At 41.6% G+C, this 21,866-nt stretch overlaps 1 pseudogene; it reads left to right on the top strand.

Annotated features, from left to right (window-relative positions):
* Positions 1 to 20,545: 20,545 nt before the first annotated feature.
* LOC101148268 (transmembrane protein 98-like) lies at positions 20,546 to 21,237 on the top strand (annotated as a pseudogene).
* Positions 21,238 to 21,866: the final 629 nt, after the last annotated feature.

Below are 21,866 nucleotides of genomic sequence, written 5' to 3'. Positions count from 1 at the left end.
CATCTACTCTAATTCCTATATAATGAAGAATTTGTGCCAAAGGCATTTATCCTTTCTCCATTTGCAGCTATCTATTTATGCTTATTTTCACATCCTTCTGAGTTTTAAAATGCAATGAATTCCTCTAACAGATTTGCCTGTATTTATTTTAAGACAGTAGGGTAGAGATCCCCATTTCTCTTCTGCCTTTAGTATAGATTGTATCAGCAGTGCTGCTTAATACCAAAAGGGCAGGCTAATTCTGGGCTTCAGGAAGTTGATTTCCACGGTATTAAATGTGGCTTAGTAATTTTCCAAGGAGACAGAGACCCTGGGGTCTTGGCAGTTTCCCTGATAAGCTATCATCCCATCTATTTTATATTAGAATTTATTGTTTACTGAAAAGGGGGTAGGAATGGGGCAAAGAGGAGACTTGATACCAGCTTGTTGACCAGCAAATAGATCTGTACCTGCAGCCTTTCTGGAGCCAAAAAGGTCAGGGGTCAAGGACCCAGAGGTACTGATGAAATCAAGGGCCTTTGGATAATTAAACACTTCAGCAATATGCCTCTGGAGCAGACACTATTGTTCCCAAGATATAATAAATAACACAATGTGTGACATCAAGGAAAGCAGGTGCTCCGTGCAAGTGTTATCCTCTAGTCGCTGAAGGACATTTTCACAACAAATAGGGATAACCAACAAAGCCTAGACTTATTTTCTTTGGTGTTACTTCCAAAACATTTTGATTTCAACCTTCCAGAGACTAATCACATTGAGAAAAATAGCACAGATGATAGGCACATAGCTATCAACAACGTTTCCTAGAATTTAAGGCATAAAATTAACAAGCAAGTACAAAACACTCCTAAATATGGTAATTTGATGGATTCTTAAGCTTGGCATTCTGAGTTATGCTCTAGAAATTTCTAGTATAGAAACACAGAATAGAATTCTGAGATTTTAGAGATCAACCAGCTAAATTGCTCTTAAGCAGTGATTTGTATCTTTTCTTCAACCAGCTTCCAACAAAAACAAAACCATAACATAAACAATTGTTCTATGTTCCAGGTGCTGTTCTCAGGATTTTACATTGATTCACAGCCACTCTATAAGGTGAATATTATTGTTATACCCCAATTTACAGATAAAAGAACTGAGGCTTAGAGAGATTAAGTAACTCGCCAAAGATCACAGTGGTAGGAAGTTGTGGGGGAATTTGGAATTAAATTTATATGGACAGATCCAAGTACTATCCCTCCTCCCTAATTTAGAAATCAGAACGGCTCCACTTTTATCCATTTTTATACAAAAGATTTAAAAGTATATAATTCATCTTAAAAAGCTGCTTAAAAATCATTGTTTTATTTTTTATTTTATTTATTTATTTACTTTTTTTTTGAGAAGGAGTTTTGCTCTTTCACCCAGGCTGGAGTGAAGTGGTTTGATCTTGGCTCACTGCAACCTCTGCCTCCCGGGTTCAAGCGATTCTCCTGCCTCAGCCTCCTGAGTAGCTGGCATTACAGGCACCTGCCACCATGCCTGGCTAATGTTTGTATTTTTGGTAGAGACGGGTTTTCACCATGTTGGTCGGGCTGGTCTCAAACTCCTGACCTCAGGTGATCCACCCACCTCAGTCTCCCAAACTGCTAGAATTACAGGCATGAACCACCTCGCCAGGCCAAAAATCATTGTTTTAATTTAACCATAGCTTAGGTCAGTGAAGCAGCAGAAATCTCTGGTGGTTTCTGGACCTACTTTGCTCGGTTAGGCACTAGAACTCCCCTCTCGCATGCAGTCTGATGTCTCTTCCAGGATATTCAGCTGCCCGTGAGTGACAATAAATTGGGTTAAATATTTTTACTACTTTTTCTCCCATTTTACTTCTATATGTATGTGTGTGTGTATATATATATATAAACATACTATTGGTGGAGGAAAGTAGTTTTATTTTAAACTGTTCCCACTCCTAAAAAGAAAAGCCCTCTGAGAATGTTATTATCTTGAATTTCAGTATGTGACATTACTACAGCTAGTCTGCAGACAGAAGGAATTGGGCACATATAAATTTCTGTGCTACCCGTAGGATGCTAGCAAGAACTGCTGAACATGAGTAGAGATGGCCTGAAACTTGCTTTTTCCCTCTGGTGCACAGAGCATGTGCACAGTGGGTCAAAGTTTGGGCTCTGGATTCAGACAGAGCTGAATCCGAATTCTAGATTTCCACAATATAAGTGACTTTAGACAAGTTACTTAATCTCCCTGAGTCTCCGTTTTTTTCATATGTAAAATGTGGTTTAAAATAGCTTCAGGCCTCACGCAGTAGCTCATGCCTGTAATCCCAGCACTTTGAGCCTAGGAGTTTGAGACCAGTCTGAGAAACACAGGGAGACCCCGTCTCTACAAAAAAAATGGTTAAAAATTAGCCAGGTATGATGGCACACGCCTGTGGTCCCAGCTACTTGGGAGGCTGAGGTGGGAGGACAGCTTGAGTCCAGGAGGTCAAGGTTGCAGTGAGCCACGATTGTGTCACTGCACTACAGCCTGTGTGACAGAGCAAGACTCTGTCTCAAAAGAATAAAATAAAATAAAATAGCTTCAAACACACTGAGTTATTATAAGGATTAAATAAAACAATCCAAACAGAGTTTACTTCAACTTCTGGTCCAACAAGAGTTTGAAAGAAATCTTAAAAGCTGTTCTATTTGCCATAAATAGAAGGAAATTCTAAAGAAGTAAAAACACAGTAATGTCATTAAATTCTCACTGGAAACAGTTGCCTACTAAAGACTCTGAGCTTAGGTCCTACTCTCTCTTTTTTTAAATAGGAGATTTTAGGTTGTTGCTAAAGATATATTAGCACCAAACTAAGACTCTCCCTCTCTTAATAACTGAATAATAGTAATAATACCTTTTTTTAGCAAAGCCAAGCATATCTTCTTGTTTCTTTCAAACTTATAAAGTAACCCTCCTGCTGCTGAATAAATTATAATTGATTCCAGGAATAAATTATAATTGTGGGAAAATTACCTCTTATTCTTCTCCGGAATGAAAAACCAAACCAGTGACCAGGAAGAGAAGATATGAAGAAAAATATAAGTACATCTTTTATTGTAAGAATGAATAACTATAGGCTATAGACTGAATGTGGAAGCCTAAATCCCTAGGGTGATGGTATTGGGAGGTGGGGCTTTGGGATGTGATTATTAATAGGTCAAGAGGGTGGTGCCCTCATGAATGAGATTAGTGTCCACATAAGAAAAGACGCAAAAGAGATATCTCTCCCTCCCCATCCCCACACGGCATAAGAATGCAAGACAGCTCTCTGCAAACCAAAAAGAAAGCCCTCACCAGACTGGATCTGCCAGCACCTTGATCTTGGACTTCTCAACCTCCAGAACTGTGAGAAATAAATCTCTGTTTTCTAAGTCACCCAGTCTATTGTATTTTTTATAGCAGCCCAAACTGAATAAATACTACAATAAATAACTCTAAATCCAACCCATAATAGGCTATTTACATCTAGAATTGTGAAACGAATGCGGCTCTGTGTGTCTCTGTAACTGTGCCAAAATCTGGCTTCAAGCATGCACAGGGGGCACCTCCACAAACAGAACCCTCAGTAGCTGATAAGAGCTGGCCTAGATCTCAGATTCAAACAGTTATTTTTTCTATAACAAATCACAGCTGAAAGAATTAGGTCTACAGAAGGTTGCTACCAGACTTGATTCAAACAGGCACCAAATCTCCAGGGCTACAATAGGCCTGGTATGACCAGGTGATTGGAGACCCAATATACCACACCAACTGAGGAGGCCCCAAGCAACAACAGTGAAATACACACATGCATGTATACACACAAGGTAAAATAATGATGCGAGGACTTTCCACCAACGATGCATAAGCTATTCGAGGTATGCTCCAAAGTTTTAAGCCAGGATGGAGAAGACAGAAATTCCATACTTTTACTTTTTAAATTTTGGTCTTGGTAAAAAATATATTCAAACTATAGTACCAAGTGTGCACATCTGTGAAAAAGAAAAATAACACAGTTGACTAAAAAATGAGTATGGAATCTACTTTATCAGCATTTTTAAACATAGCTCTTAAAATAATATCTAAATATAGGCTTTTCATGCCAAAGTGGAGACAGATGTGCTTTAATATAATATCCTGATGTTTGTCTATTTCCTGATGACCCTTAGACTTCTAGGGTGGGCTTCTATTTTCTCCTTTGAAACAGATGTTGGTAAATGTCTGTCCCAGAACCCAAAATCCTGATCCAAAACCAGCTTTTTCTTCCTTCTCTCAAATTTGTTAGCCAGATTCCATTCTTTGTCAGCAGCTGTAACTATAGACCATACTCAGAAAATAAAAGTAGAAATACTATGATAATTCAAGATGAAAGCTTTAATTTCAAGCATTTAAAAGGCAGCAACCTAACTGTAGTGCCAGAGACAACTCAAGAAAAGTGTAATTTTCTCCTTTATCTTCCCCAAACTGGATATTCAATAAATGCAATTTTATACAGTCAAACATGTATAATAACTGTGCTAACTAAATGTTGCCTAGCAAAAAGCCCATTAAAGCATTAATCAATAAGAATGGCTTGAAGCTAGCATATTACAGCTTCAGCATAAGCATTGTTAGCCTCTGCAGGACACTCAAATGGCAGTTTGTCCCTAAATTACTATTTCTTAAATGCTTGAAAACACTTTGGCTCTCTTCAATAGGCAATCATTTTCCTTTGGAACCTTGTTTATAGTCTTGTTAACAGGCTTTTATTTTTCCTCAAACTTCTTCTGCAAAAAAAGCCAACTTCATGAACCCTGTACAAATATCACAAATTCTAATTACTTAACTACAAATCAAGATAATTTTGCCATAATGTCTTTACAATGGCTTCTTAGAAAATTATTAATAAATCAAATCCTTTCAAAAAAATGCATCAAGAAACTAGTTAAAAGAAACCTTTGATCAATTCAAGATCTGTTTTTGACAACACAGATAATCATCTTCTAATGGACTTGTTTTCTAAGTTCAGATCTTTAGGAAGGGTTTATTTTTTTAAAGGATACCCCTATAATTTTGCCTCAGCAAATCATACTTCTGTTTCCTTTTAAAGTAAGCTTTATAGGTAGGAAAAAATACTATGAAAACTTCAAATATTGGAATATTTTGAAAAGATAATCATAAGTAAAACTCAGTTTTTAAAATAATAATTTTGAAAAAATAAAGAAATTGGTTTTGCTATAAAGAGAATCTATAGCTTATCATTTCCAAAAGTTAATTTTATGCCTTTTTTTAAACGTTACTAAACCAGGAGTGTCATAATTCTTGGCGTTTTATTTAACCACTGTTTTTGCACTTGTTAAAAACTGAAAATGAAGTCAGAAGTCACAAGAGAATAAAATTTCTGCTAAAAATGAGTATAATCAGAGGAATTATCATCTTACAGGTAAAAACATGTGTGGGTTCTTAAAAAAAATTGAACATAGAATTACCACATGACCCAGCAATATTACTTTCTGGTATATACCCAAAATAATTGAAAGCAGGGACCTGAACAGATATTTGTAAACAATGTTCATAGCAGTGTTATTCAAAATAGGAAAAAGGTACAAACAACTCAAAAGTCCATCGACAAAAGAATGGATAAGCAAAGTGTAGTACATACATACAATGCAATATTATTCAGCCTTAAAAAGGAAGAAAATTCTGACACATGCCACAACATGGATGAACCTGGAACACGTTACACTAAGTGAAATAAGCCAGACACAAAAGGACAAACATTGTATGATTTCATTTACATCATGTCTGTAAAGTAGTCTAATTCTCAAAGACAAAAAGCAGAACGGTGCTTGCCAGGGGGTTGGGAAAAGTGGGGAATAGGGAGTTATTGTTTAACGGGCAAATGTTCTCAGTTCTGCAAGATAAAAAGAGTTCTGCAGATGGATGTTGGCAGTGGTTGCTCAACAACGTAAATATATTTAAAGTCACTAAATTGTACACCTAAAAATGACTAAATGATATTTTACTACAATTTTTTTTAAAAGAAGAACAGATTTGTGGCATTTTCAGCTGTGATGATAATCAAAGACTTTTAAATTAGAGCTGGATGTCAAGGAAGTCGAGTCCCAAAAAAGTACACTAAGTGGTCTCTGTCAGACCCCAACAGAAATCCCCTAACAGAAATCCAAGACACTAGTATTGTCGTGTGAAGCTGGGGTAGGCAACACAGGGAATGGCCTCATTTTATTTTATTTTACTTTTATTTTATTTTTCCTTTTTGTGGAAAACAGGTTCTTGCTATGTTGCCCAAGCTGGTCTTGAACTCCTGGTTTCAAGCTATCATTTTATACTTAATGTTGGTCCTTTTTTTTCCAAAATGTCATTTCATAAATGATTACTTCTTGGTAGTGGATATTTGAATAAACTTCACGTATTCCTTAATTTTTTATAATATTGTCAAAAAAAAAAAAAAGAAAAAAAGCCCTTTAGGGGAGAAAAAAAATGAGGAGTTCAGAAAATCAAAGACTGAACATTTCTGCTGGAAGTGAAAGTTTGACTCAAAGGAGACAAAGGAGAGTTTAATCTTTTGTTTTTATTGAGACAGGATCTCACTCTGTGGCCCAGGCTGGAGTGCACTGACACAACCTTGGCTCACTGCAACCTCTGCCTCCCAGGTTCAAGGGATTCCCATGCCTCAGCCTCCCACGTAGCTGGGATTACAGGTGCGTGCCACCACACCTGGGCTAATTTTTATATTTTTAGTAGAGATGGCGTTTCACCATGTTGATCGGGCTTGTCTCAAACTCCTGACCTCAAGTGATCCATTCACCTTGGCCTCCCAAAGTGCTGGGATTCTAGGGGGAGCCACAGAGCCTGGCCAGAGTTTAATCTTATTTACATAAAATGTTAGATATAATTGTTAGGGGAAAGAAAGGAACGAACATGTATGTGTAATGTTAGATCATTTACACATCAATTTTAAAACAACATATATTTATTTAATGCTGCATAAGAATGTAGGCTTAATCCAGAATCTCTCATTCTGTGAAATAAATGCCAGGTAATTATATCCTCATATGGAAAAGATGTGAGGAACTTATTGAACTGTACATTGAGATAAAGTTGAAAATGCAGCCTAATCACTCAGATTAAATATTGAGTGTTCCTTATAAATATGTTGCTAATTGATCAATATTGAACTTAAAGGTAATGGAAAGATGTTGAAACACAGCATAGCATATAGGAAAGACTTTTAATATCATATTTGGATAAATTCTGGAAAAAAGTAATCTGTAGTCCAATAAAATAGTATGTAGTTAAAAACGGGGAAAGGAAATTACAGTAGATACTGATTTAACCCCAGGGAGAGAGAAATAAGATTGACTATGTAGATGGTGTAGGCCTCACAAGGTTGTACGAATGGACACATTAAACTAATGACAGCCCATCAGTTGGCATTGAAAAGTCCCAAATTATATGAAGGGCAATTTTGAGCTACAGAGCACAAAAATAAACCCAAAGAAAATCTGCCTTGGTGATTGCATTAAGACTCACATTGACAAGAGCCACCTAGGAAATCCTAGCTTAAATGAATAGAAAAGAAAACAGGAATTACAGAGAATATACACAACATAAATGAGTGCAGGTATGAAATGAATGACAACATGTTTTTAAAAGCTTGTACATGAAGCTTAGTGGCATTCAAATCTGTCTTTAAAAATAACATTGAAGAGTGATAATTTGAAGTATATTGAAGAAGAGTTTTAAAAATTGCAACAATAACAAAAACTCTCTGTTCCTAAAGTCCAAAAGAATATCACTGAAAAAAAATTGCTGTCTCTACAGAAATGTCGATTTGTAAAGAATTATCTTTTTATTCGTTATGGAAAATATGAATGTAACTTATAAATTCTTGATTAAAGGGAGTTACTCAGCTCACCTATTTTTTAAAAGTGTAAGAAAAATCAAAACTATAACCTTCAAAATTTCAACAGAAGTGCAATTCTTAATTTAAAGCAATTATGTTCAGGAAAAGTAATTTTAAAATCCCAAGCAATAGCAAAGCAATGCCAAGCATTTATTTAAACAAGTTGTTTCAAATAAAATAACATAGCTGCTCTTGGCAAAATTATAAAAATAATTTGTTTAGGAAATAATGCAGAATTACATGAGGGAGGGAATTAATAAATCATCTGATGCAGTATTTAATAAAATGTTATCTAAAGTAAATTTAAATTATCTTGAAAAAAATTGTCAAATAAATTTTAAAATAGCTAACCTATTTTTTAAACAAAAGAAATTGATAAATGGCTCAGTATCCAATTCAGACAATATATTTGGCAGAAGGTCTTATTCTCTCTGGTCCCAATGAAAATTTTGTAAATGACTTGGAATGGAGAATGAACATTAGGTTATTGATATTAGTGGAAGTTCTGTTTTGAATAGGCAAAAATTGTGTTCAGATACACAAAGATGAAGGGATTGGATCTAATGCCAGAAAATTATAAACTAGTCAGCTTAGAAAAATGCAAGCTACCATAGTATGAGAAAAATCATTTGAAAGTAATTTAATTCCATGAGAAAATAAGGCAATTTGTAATGCCAAAGAGACTCTACAAGGAATAATAGACAGAATATTAAGTAACCACTTCAAGGGTGATAGGAATTAAAAGACAGCCAAAGCCTCCCAGTACCATTTCCATTTCTTCTTATGGCAGTCTGCCATGAGTAGATGGAAATGATTAGATAAGGTGAGATTGACAGGCCTTACCTAACTACACGGCCTGACCACTTCCATCAATGACAGCAGGAAGAGAAATGGTAAAATAGCAGAACCCTGTGGTAACTGAACTCCGCCTGACCAACATCTGATTTTTTTACTTTAATTGAGGTGGGTAGAAATAGAAAATAAGGCTGGGCATGGTGGCTCATGCCTGTAATCCCAGCACTTTGAGAGGCTGAGGTGGGTGGATCACCTGAGGTCAGGAGTTTGAGACCAGCCTGACCAACAAGGGGAAACACCGTCTCTACTAAAAATACAAAAATTAGCTAGGCATGGTGGCACGCACCTGTAGTCCCTGCTACTCGGGAGGCTGAGACAGAAAAATTGCTTGAACCCAGGAGGCGGAGGTTGCAGTGAGCCGAGATTGCACCACTACACTCCAGCTTGGGCAATGGAGCGAGACTCCGTCTCAAAATAAAAAAAAAAAGAAAGAAAGAAAGAAAAGAGAAAAGAAATAGAAAATAAGCCCATTGCAGCTGGGATGGAGCACCACGTGGAGAGTCAGCAAATCTGCCACCAGCCAGCCCCCATCTCTTCCTTCGTACAACGAAGAGGATGAACTATAACATCAATGATGTTCTTCCAGCTCCAGGGCTACATGGTGGCTTCTTGGATCCTTAGAAAATAAGCTGCATTTAGAACAAAGAGCTTGTGGTAAGCTCATGAAGTATACCACCCTTTGGTAGAAGAGGTTGAATATATAAGTGGATTCAAGAAAAGCGTTTTAAACTCTTCGGGTTCTTATTAATCATTAACAGGTACCGAGTATTTCCTGTTGCCAGGCCCTATGCTAAGTACTTTACATGGATTATCTCATTTAAGGCTTAGAAAGATTCTTTGATGTAGGTATGATTACCATCACCCCCTTACAGCCATTCACATGGATTCTCACAGAGGCTAAAAAACTTGCCTAAGGTTGCACACCTAGCAGGTGGTAACATTCCTGGACAATGTCTTCACCAGTCCTTGAGGAAAACAAGAGCAATGGCACTCAATAATACCGGTATGTTGGTTGAATAAATAAAATGACAACTGGCTCATCGCACTTGCCCACTGCCCTTTGGGAAACAACGTAGTGAGGGCCACAACCTAGTATCTGCTGAGCACACTGCTCAATGCCAGGCACGGTACTAGGCACCTTACAAATAGCCTATTTAATCCTCACAGCAAAACAGGGAGATGGGTGCTGCTATTCTTATTTTACAGAAGCCAGCCTCTTATTCCTATGCTCTCATCTAGTCAGCTGCCCCAGAAATGTTGTGTACAATATTGGTGGGTTCTTGGTCTCGCTGACTTCAAGAATGAAGCCGCAGACCCTCGTGGTGAGTGTTACAGTTCTTAAAGATGGTGTGTCCAGAGTCTGTGCCTTCAGATGTTCAGATGTGTCCAGTTTCTTCCTTCTGGTGGGTTCGTGGTCTCGCTGACTTCAGGAGTGAAGCTGCAGACCTTCGGGGTGAGCGTTACGGCTCTTAAAGGTGGTGCATCTGGAGTTGTTTGTTTCTCTTGTCTGGAGTTGTTCGTCCCTCCCGGTGGGTTCATGGTCTCGCTGGCTTCAGGACTGAAGCTGCAGACCTTTGCAGTGAGTGTTACAGCCCATAAAGTCAGCACAGACCCAAAGAGTGAGCAGCAGCAAGATTTAGTGCAAAGGGCGATAAAACAAAGTTTCCACAATGTGGAAGAGTACCCCCGCCGGTTGCTGCTGCTGGCTCAAGCAGCCTGCTTTTATTCCCTTATCTGGCCCCACCCACATCCTGCTGATTGGTCCATTTTACAGAGAGCTCATTGGCCCGTTTTGACAGAGTGCTGATTGGTACGTTTACAAACCTTTATCTAGACACAGAGTGTTGATTGGTGCATTTATAATCCTTTAGCTAGACAGACCGCTAGACAGAAAAGTTCTCCAAGTCCCCACTAGATTAGCTAGACACAGAGTGCTAGTTGGTGCATTTACAAACCTTCAGCTAGACATAAAAGTTCTCCAAGTCCCCATCGGACTCAAGAGCCCAGCTGGCTTCACTTAGTGGATCCTGCGCTGGGGCCGCAGGCAGAGCTGCCCGCCAGTCATGCACAGCGCACCCGCACTCCTCAGCGCTTGGGCTGTGGATGGCACCAGGCGCCGCAGAGCAAAGGGCGGCACCCGTCGGGGAGGCTGGGGTTGTGCAGGAGCCCACGGCGGGAATCGGGCACGGTGGGCTGCAGGTCCCAAGCCATGCTCTGCGAGGAGGCAGCTGAAGCCCGGCGAGAATTCAAGCGCAGCATGTGTGCCCCGGCAGTGCACGTGCCAGCAGTGCTGGGGGACCTGGCGCGCCCTCCGCAGCTGCTGGCCTGGGTGCTAAGCCCCTCACTGTCTGGGGCTGGCGGTGCCGGCTGGCCACTCAGAGTGCGGGGCCTGCCAAGCCCAGTTCCTGCCCGTGCCTCTCCCTCCACACCTCCCCGCAAGCAGAGGGAGCCGGCTCTGGCCTCGACCAGCCCAGAGAGGGGCTCCCACAGTGCAGCGGTAGGCTGAAGGGCTCCTCAAGCGTGGCCAGAGCTGATGCCGAGGCCGAGGAGGCGCTGAGAGCCAGCGAGGGCTGATAACACGTTGTCACCTCTCAATGTGACATTTGTAGCTGAGCCTGGAGTAGAAGAGAGAGGAAACCCCAACCAGGAAGAAACCTATAAGGACATGCTTCAGTATCCCAGTCTCTTCTGGCTAAGTTATGGAGCATGTGATGAACTTGAATCACTTTTTAGTTTGACAGCCTTCAACTTCCTACCATCTTCCTGTTTCCACATCAGTCTCTCTTTATTGGAAAGCCCTCATTTTTGCATGGTCTTAGAGACAAAGGAAATCACTATTCACTACACCATGAATGCCAAAGGGGTGAGGCCTCTCCCTCCCCTATCCCTGTTCAGCATTCTGGGGGAGGAAGGGCAGCCCTGAGTTACGCTCAGCCAAGGGTACACCCTCCCCAGAACTGTGGTCCTGAGCATGAGAGGAAAGCAGGGGATGGTTGTGGGTCACACTTCTCACAGCTGTGCAGATGGAGTGTAGAGTGGCCTGTCTCTGCAGTGGGACCTGGGATGCTATGGTTCCATTGCCTGGGTTTTGAGTAGACATCGCTTCCTACTCTCCAAGCTTGTTCTTCGGCTTCCCATTGAAAATATCCTTATAACAAATTCCCTTTTTGTTTAAATTCATTAGAGCCAGTTTCTGTTGCTTGCAACCAAGAAGCCCAAATAGTACAGACTGTAAGGGCAGAAAAGTAAGGACAGGTATTCACAGAGCATTTAAAATCCATTCTTGTTTCAGTACTCTCTGAGATAACAGCTTCTGTCCTCCAGCTTCCTGGGCACCAAAGCATCACTCCCTGATCTGTTGGTGCAAATTCACAGCTTCATTCTCAAATTCCACAAATCCCTCGCCTCAGCTCCACTGCTTTTAAAGATACAGTAAGTGTTCAAAGACATGGCATAACCATCAAATTCTGCAGTTTGTACTATTTAGGTCACTTTGACAATTCACCTCCCAAAATGAAACCTTTTAGTGACAAAATAATAAACGTTTGAAGTACTAGTGTAAATAATGAATGTACTGATGCAAAAGATGTTATACAGTATGCTTCCTAATTGTCCTGAATGAAAAATGATTGCTCACTATTGAGTTAAGTCATTAGGTTTCCCTTCCTTTTCTATTATTCTCCCCCACCCAGACACAGGCACACACTCACAAGTACATTCATACACACTCTCACACACACAACTACACACCTTGCATTCTTTTTCACTCAGGCCAATAGAGAAAGACAAAGCCACTTCTCTGTGCTAACAGTAAATGCCTTTCTAAACAGAATGGAAGAAAGTCCTTTCAAACAGTTACACACTCTGGAATCCTATTACCTACATATTGGAGGAAAATCAGCCTTGGGCTATTCTGAACTTTCTGCACATAGGCCTCTGCCTATGTGGAGAAGCTGGATAAGAAGAATGACAAGCTCTGAAGTGAAGAGTTCACTGAGGTCCTCTGGGGAGGAGGTGAGGCCCACCATGAAGGGAGCTGGGAGAGCTCTGCGGGACATCAATGCAACCACTGGAGGATGGCGTCTGGAGGAGAACTCCAAGCTGCTGCAGTGGAGCAGCCACCTACCATGGCTTTTCACAGGCAAAGTGCAGCCTACATGTATGTAACGGAGAGAAGAGCAAAGGGTGGTAGGAAGAGTCCCAGGATGAAATCCCAGAAAGAAGCAATATGCAGAAAAATGTTCCCTAAACATATGAGGAATAAGAAATATAATATTTTTCTAAAAGCCTTTTTCCTAAGAATGTTGCTACAGCATGAGCCCATGAAGAGTTTTAACTGGATTTTCTCTGACTGATATTCCATGGATTCTAATATTTGCCAATTAAAAATGCTCCTATAAACAGAATAGAGTGGCATTTTATTCTACCACGAACCAGACCATTGGATTTTTTAAAAAATTCTCTTAATTACCTATTTGCACTATGCACATTTTTGCCTTCTTTTGCCTTGCACATTTTGTCTGGCCGCAAGCCAGTATCTTTGCAAACCACCTAACATTCATTTTCATATTACCTGTTACAAAGTACTGTAGTATAGGCCTATTGAAAATCTGTTATAACCCAAAGTTAATAGTAGGTTCTGCTGATGTTTGGAGACCTAGGGAAAATTGGCTCAAATCTCCAGATTTCATGGCTTAGGGCAGTCCAGATCCCAGCCTCGAGATTTCCTCAAACCCCTGAAGGGCCTAACTCTTGTGATGGTCTCCTGACCACCTGCTGCTGTAAGGCTGGCTATGGCTGTTCTATAATACATATACAGGAAACTCAGACCCTCCTTAGACCCACCCATCCTTAGGCAAGAGCTCATCAGCACTGTCCTCCCTACTAAAGGGGTTTAAAGGGAGTTGGAGGGGGGCATTTACATCTCAAAAATGCAAATAGAAAAATACGTATTACTACTGTTAAGTATACCTCAGTCTGTGTCCGGAATTGATGGGTTCTTGGTCTCACTGACTTAAAGAATGAAGCCGCGGACCCTTGCAGTGAGTGTTACAGTTCTTAAAGGTGATTGTGTCCACAGTTTGTTCCTTCTGACGTTCGGACATGTTCCGAGTTTCTTCCTTCTGGCAGGCTCGCGGTCTCACTGGCTTCAGGAGTGAAGCTGCAGACCTTCGTGGTGAGTGTTACAGCTCATAAAGGTGATTGTGTCCACAGTTTGTTCCTTCTGATGTTCGGACGTGTTCCGAGTTTCTTCTTTCTGGCAGGCTCGTGGTCTCACTAGCTTCAGGAGTGAAGCTGCAGACCTTCGTGGTGAGTGTTACAGCTCATAAAGGCAGTGTGGACCCAAAGAGTGAGCAGCAGCAAAATTTATTGCAAAGAGTGAAAGAACAAAACTTCCACAGTGTGAAAGGGGACCCAGGTAGGTTACCCCTGCTGGCTGGGGCAGTCTGCTTTTATTCCCTTATCTGGCCCCACCCATATCCTGCTGATTCGTCCATTTTTACAGAGAGCTGATTGGTCTATTTTACAGAGAGCCGATTGGTCCGTTTTGACAGGGTGCTGATTTGTGTGTTTACAATCCCTGAGCTACACACAAAAGTTCTCCAAGTCCCCACAGAGCACTGATTGGTGCATTTACAAACCTTGAGCTAGACACAGGGTGCTGATTGGTGTGTTTACAAACCTTGAACTAGACACAGTGCTGATTGGTGTATTTACAAACCTTGAGCTAGATATAAAGGTTCTCCAAGTCCCCACTAGACTCAGGAGTCCAGCTGGCTTCACCTAGTGGATCCTGCCCTGTAGCTGCAGGCAGAGCTGCCTACCAGTCCCTTGCCATGCGCCCCGCACTCCTCAGCCCTTGGGTGGTCAATGGGACCAGGCCCCGCGGAGCAGGGGGCGGCACTTGTCTGGGAGGCTGGGGCCGTGCAGGAGCCCACAGCGGCGGAGGGAGGCTCGGGCATGGCAGGCTGCAGGTCCCGAGCTCTGCCGCGCGGGGAAGCAGCTGAGGCCCCGTGAGAATTCGATCGCAGCGCTGTCGGGCGGCACTGCTGGAGGACCCGGCACACTCTCTGCAGCTGCTGGCCCAGGTGCTAAGCTCCTCACTGCCCCGGGCTGGTGGCGCCGGCCGGCCACTCCAAGTGAGCGGCCACAGAGCTCACGCCCACCCGGAACTGGCGCTGGCCCCCAAGCGCCACCCTTCCTGCCCGCGCCTCTCCCTCCACACCTCCCTGCAAGCAGAGGGAGCCAGCTCTGACCTCAACCAACCCAGAGAGGGGCTCCCATAGTGCAGCGGCGGGCTGAAGGCCTCCTCAAACACGGCCAGAGTGGGCGCCAAGGCCAAGGAGGCGCTGAGAGCGAGCAGGGGCTGCCAGCACGCTGTCACCTCTCACCTCCACCTCCAGGGTACCATGGGTTCCTCACTCTGCAATCCCAGCCTCAGGGCCCTCTGCTTCGTGCTTCCCTCCCCACCCTGTCTGGAGCCCTTGCTCTCTTGGTTTTGTGTGGAGCTGCCTTGCCATCCTTAATGGGGCATTGGAACCAGCCTGCTCCACGTCCTAGTGTCTCACCTGCCCATAACTGTCTTTATCACTGTTGTGCACCTTTTCACAACAAAGTTACCTTGCAAAGAGGAGCTCTGGTGGCAGTCATTAAAAGAAAAAGCTTTGTTTCCCTTATTAAAGGGAAGAAACAAAGATAGAAAATGGTAGAAAAGGAAAGGGAGCTGATTGAAGGGAGTTTGGGTGCTCCTGTTTGCCATCCCAGAGGTAGAGTAGCGTGTGGCCTATACTCACAAAGAGCCTGATCAGCCAGAACGTGAAACAACTTTTAATTGAGACTCAGATCCTCAAGTCTCACTCTAACCCAAGGTGACCAATCCAAAGCCGTAACCTTGTGCCCAATGACCTGCTTTTTTTTTTTAAGTAAGAGAGGTGAGTCCCTGGTTTTTCGCTCTGCCTATTTTAATCCCTGATTTTCTATGAGTGCTACACAAGCTGTTTCTCTTCTGATACTGCAAACAGACCACCTTACAGTCATGCACCACATAACGTTTCAGTCAACAATGGACCACAAGTGGTCCCATATGGTTATAATACCATATTTTTACTGTGCTTTTTCTATGCTTAGATTTGTTTAAATACACAAATGCTTACCATTGTGTCATAATTGCCTATAGTATTCAGTACAGTAACATCCTGTACAGGTTTGTAGCCTAGGAGCAATAGGTCATGCCCTATAGTCTAGGTGTACAGGAGGCTAAACCATCTAGGTTTGTGTAAGTACACCCTACAATAATCGTACAAGGACAAAATCACCTAATGAAGCATTTCTCAGAACACAGCCCCATCGTTAAGCAACACATCATTCTATTTGTCAGAAATGATTCTATTTGTCTATTTGAAGAATAATTTTGAAAAGTACCAGGCATTACAGAAAGGATTTATCAAGAAATGAAAAATGGTAAATATCTGTTGAAAAATGGAGAGAGTGTGCACAAGATGGGAATCACCTCAACAGAAGATAATGTCCTCAAAACAATAGCATCCCTGCTTCAAATAGCAACGCACTGCCTTCTAATTTCAATTTGATGTGTGCAGAATTCCTTCTTTTCCAGTGCCAAATCCTGAATGAAACATGCAATAAAAATCACTGCCTGAGACATGGTGATAGCGTTTAATCCTCTGGCAACATATTAGAAAGGCTTTCAGCTTTAAACCAAGAACTGCCACACTGCAGCTTTGCTCATGAAATTATGTACTCGTGCCTTGGTTTATAAAGTCCTTTTTTATAAGCTTTCTACCGGCTAATAATGGGCTGGAGCAACTTATGTTCTCAGCCTGACAGATTCCACGTTTATGAGCCTGGAAGTCCGATGCCTGGCACAGAGTTGCTGCCTGGAGGGAGTTATGCCATCTGGCTGAGCAGGTTTCAGTGTCAGGAAACTGCAGGAACCACTGGTTGGGACACCACTGTGACCAGAGAGATGACACATGGGGAGGCTTGGAGGGAGGAAAGTGAGATGGAGCACTCAGAGGCTTCTGGCAATTGTGGCCCAGATGTCTAGGGTGCAGAGTGCAAAAAAAGTAGAAGAGAACTCACAGGACATGGGATAAATCTCTCTGCCAACCAAATACGAGTGGCCATTAATTAGTGTCAACAACAGGGCTGACTCCTCTTCTGTGAATATGAAAAAGAGTGGGGAGAGGATATTGGTTTGATGTTCAAATTCAAAGTAAAAGCAGATTACAAAGAAAAAAATATGTACTTAAGAGACAAAACTGACTTGAAGCACTTTAATATATATTTACATGCAATTTATCTCTAAGGAAAGGTAAAGCTACAGTGGGGATAAAAACTTATTACAGCCCATTCTAATTGTGATTAAAGTAGGACTGATAGTTCATAATCTTGACTAGGTTAACCCTGACGTTCTTACTTGGTAAATTCCTGCTGTTAAGAATTAGCATGATAGGACCGGGCATGGTGGCTCACGCCTGTAATCCTAGCACTTTGGGAGGCTGAGGCAGGTGGATCACGAGGTCAGGAGTTCCAGATCAGCCTGGCCAAGATGGTGAAACCCCGTCTCTACTAAAAATAAAAATAAAAAAAATTAGCCAGGCATGGTGGCAGGCGCCTGTTATCCCAGCTACTCGGGAGGCTGAGGGAAGAGAATGGCTTGAACCCGGGAGGCGGAGGTTGCAGTGAGCCAAGGTCTCACCATTGCACTCCAGCCTGGGTGACAGAGTGAGACGCCATCTCAAAAAAAAAAAAAAAAAAAAAAAGAGCATGATAGCACATAACCTCTTTCTCAGCATTTATTACAGTTAAAAATTGTGTGTGTGTGTGTGTGTGTGTGTGTGTGTGTGTGTGTGTACTCCATGAGGACTCCATGAGGGACTAATTTTTTCCCCCTTCAGCTAGTACCTACAAAGAACCTAACACTTCCTACTTTCCTACTAGAAAAATATTGTGAATGCAATACAATTAAATATATTTTTAAAATATTTTAATTCAGACTTTCCACTAAATATTGGTTACAATGAATGACAGCAAAAGGTGCAACAAATCACCAAAATAATAATAGTAACAACTTACGGGAAGGAAAAAATAGTATTCTGGTAAAATATCAACAACCACGGACAATGTTAAGATCCCTTTGCTTTAACATTAAAATGATTTTTTAAAATAGTAAATCTCAAAACTCCCTAACGCTATGGTTATATAATTGTAAATACCTTAACCCATTATCCAATGAGCTATGTTTTCACAAGAATTAAACCAGTTTTAAACTCCTTGATCTTTATCGGCAAAGAAAATATATTGCTTTTCTCTGTCTGAATCTTTCTGTGCATATAAACCACCTTTCCATCAGCGAATGCCTCCATTCTCCTTGGGTCATTTTGCTTCAGCCCACTGGTCTTTCTGCTGTTTGATCAACCTCAGCCTGGTCCCACCTCAGAGCATTTGCACTTGCTGTCCCCGCTTTGCAGAGTTTGTCCCTTCTCTTCATTCTGGTCCCTCCAGAAAGGCTTTTCTTGACCACTCCAATGATGTTCATGCCTACTTACTTCCTAGCACACTGACTTGTTTTATTTGCTTTCTGGCACTTATCCTCATCTAAAATGATCTTATTTGTGGGCTCAGTTGTTTGTAGACCTATTTCAGTGCTCCCTTACAAGAATGCAAGGTCCTTCAGAGCAGGGGACTACATCTATCTTGTCATGTTCACAGCCCGAGTGCCTAGCATGGTACCTGGTATGTAGTAGGTACTCAATAAATTTTAGTGAATGAATGGATGAGCAGAAAAACAGATGAATCATCTTTGCTAAGTAATATCAAAACAGCTTGATAACATATTCTTAATGGGATGAGATAATAGCATGTAAAGTTGGCTATTAAAAGTATCTAATGTCAACTGAGTTGTCCAGCTGTCTAGGAACTTAATACCTCAGGTTAGCATTTACAGTCTGCATGCATTTCTTTATTTGGTTCCCACAACTATCCCATAAGTATACAGGGAAAGGATGGAGGCAGGATCACTTATGTTTTTACAGATGAAGAAACTGAGTTCAGAGAGGTTAAATTATTTTCCCAAGCCACGCATGTAACAGGCAACCAGACTAGGTCTCCAGCCTAGCCTTTTATAGCTTCCCTGCTACCCCAGCCAGTGTTTGTTTTATTTCCAAACAAATCATTCGTTATTTATTTATTCTTTCGATTAACCTAGATTGAGCATTTATGATTGTAAAGGGCTCTCTCACGCACTATGCACACATAAAGACATGCAGACAACAATCTTTTTCTCTGGAAGAACAAAGTGCACAAATGACTCACCAACCTAAATATATCTGAGCTAAGAGTCTAATTAGCAGGAAAACCTCAATGTTACAAAGGTAGGTAACCTGTCTTGTGTAATAGTGGGATGGGCCTCCAGGAAAATGACATTGTAGCTCTCCCTGCAAGGGTGGATAGAATTTCAATAAGGGAAAAGAAGAGAGGTGACTTTCTAAGAAAAGGGAATAAAATGAAACAAGGAAACGACTTGTTTTCAAAATCTAGTATGGAGTTAATTGAAGGAAGTGTTTGAATAGAAGGGAAACATTACCGATAAGACTAAAATTGATGTTAAATGACTATTGCTGTTTTTTGCCTTTAACATATCAAAATGGGTTCTTTTGACCCTTGCAAAATGCTAAAGCAGTTGCCATAGAAATACAGTAGTCATATGCCATAGAGGAAGCTAGGCATCTCAGCTGGTGGCAGGGCCAAGAAAATGTATATTAATGCCTCAAGGTTCAAAATTTTCAAATTAAGAGAGGTTTATGGTCCAATTTATTAATGTTTAAAGTTTGAAATTAATGTTTACAGTTTGAAATCTTTAATGTTTAAAGTTGAAATTTAATGAATTAAATGCTTGGTAAGAAATATCTACTTATGGTTGAATATATATTTGCACCCAGAGAACGTTAATTTAACTTTCATGAAAGTAGAAAGTTAGAAAAATATTTAAATTTGCTTGAAAAAAATGTAATAACAAGGAATATTTCTATGATTATCATTTAGTTAGTAAGACCTCATGTCTATACATCTAAATAGATCCACAGAGATATAGGGGCATTGATAAATAATGAGAGATTAATAGTAGTGATAATAATTATCTGAGAAACAACAGTGATTATTGTTCAGCTTCTTGAGCACCTAATACATGCCAGTTAACTTATACATATTCTTTCTAATGCTCACAAAGACTCTATAGGCTAGATAATATTATCCCATTTCATAGGTGAAAAACTGAGGCTTATAGGGATTAAGAAATTCACCAGAATCACTCCAATGGTAAATAGAGACACTGAGCTTGGACCCATATTTAACCCACCACAATTCTTTTTTGCCTACTATGCTGCCTCTGGAATACTGCGAAGCATCTAATGGGCCTTGGTAAGGCTTTCTTTCCTTTGTCTGGAATAATGGTTCATAAATATTATAACATACAGATAAAGCTCAAATAATGTACCATTTACGGGATGAAACTTAAGAGCTCTAACAAAGGAATTAAAGAAAATAATACCGCTGACTTTGCCATCGGCGGGGCTGTCGTGGGAGCGCAGCGGGATGTGCCCCGGAGCTGCAGCTTGAGGCCATCAGGTCTCTGGAGGTGTCGTGGAGGAACCTAGCTCCTGCCATCCTCTTCCCCCAGTTTGCCACTTCCAGCAGCCTTAGCCCATGAGGAGGATGTGAACGGGACTGAGTCAGGAGCTCCCCGGAAGCATGGAGACCGTGGTGATAGTTGCCATAGATGTGCTGGCCACCATCTTTCTGGCTTCGTTTGCAGCCTTGGTGCTGGTCTGCAGGCAGCGCTACTACCAGCCCCGAGACCTGCGGCAGCGCTATGATTCTAAGCCCATTGTGGACCTCATCGGTGCCATGGCGACCCAGTCTGAGCCCTCTTAGAACTGGATGATGTTGTTATCACCAACCCCCACATTGAGGCCATTCTGGAGAACAAAGACTGGATCGAAGATGCCTCGGGTCTCATGTCCCACTGCATTGCCATCTTGAAGATTTGTCACACTCTGACAGAGAAGCTTGTTGCCATGACAATGGGCTCTGGGGCCAAGATGAAGACTTCAGCCATTGTCAGTGACATCATTGTGGTGGCCAAGTGGAACAGCCCCAGGGTACATGATGTTGTGAAGTCGATATACCCTCCGTTGGACCCCAAGCTCCTGGACACAGGGACCACTACCCTGCTCCTGTCTGTCAGTCACCTGGTGCTGGTGACAAGGAATGCCTGCCATCTGACGGGGGGCCTGGAGTGGATTGACCAGTCACTATCGGCTGCTGAGGAGCATTTGGAAGTCCTTCGAGAAGCAGCCCTAGCTTTTGAGCCAGATAAAGGTCTCCCAGGCCCTGAAGGCTTCCTGCAGGAGCAGTCTGCAATTTAGCGCCTACAGACCAGCAGCTAGTCCTGAAGACCCCTGCCGCCATCACTGGGTGGCTCAGATTAGCCTTCCACTTTTTCCTGTAGAATTAGTTGTTCTCCACGGCTCAAGAGTTCAGCTGTGTGTGCATAGTAAAGCAGGAGATCTCTGTCAGTTTGTGCCTCTGTTGCAATTGCAAATTGTGGCTTGTGAGTGGCAGTCTAATACCACAGTTAGGGGAGATGCCATTCACTCTGCGCAGAGGAGCATTGAAAACTGGTGGACTGTCAGCTTCATTTAGCCTACCTAGTGTTTTCAAGAAAATTGAACCACCATCTAAGAAATCAAGAGGTTTCACATTAAAATTAGAATTTCTGGCCTCTCTTGATCAGTCAGAACTGATCTTGATCAGTCAGTATGGCAATTCTGATCTGCTTTTCAGAAAAGGACAATCAATCGAAGCTAAATAGGGATTGCTCCTTTTGGCAAGACTTGTACTCTCTCACCTGGCCTATTTCATTTATTTATATTATCTGCCTGGTCCCTGAGACGTTTGAGTCTGTCCTCCCCCTTACAGGTTTGGGTTTGAAGATGAGAACTACAAAGCTGATTATTTCTTTTTTATCATTATGCCTGCAATTTTACCTAGCTACCACTAGGCGGATAGT

This window comes from Gorilla gorilla, chromosome 15 (assembly GCF_029281585.2).
Source record: "Gorilla gorilla gorilla isolate KB3781 chromosome 15, NHGRI_mGorGor1-v2.1_pri, whole genome shotgun sequence".
Lineage (NCBI taxonomy): Eukaryota > Metazoa > Chordata > Mammalia > Primates > Hominidae > Gorilla > Gorilla gorilla.
This window is presented reverse-complemented; position numbering and strand designations above follow the sequence as displayed.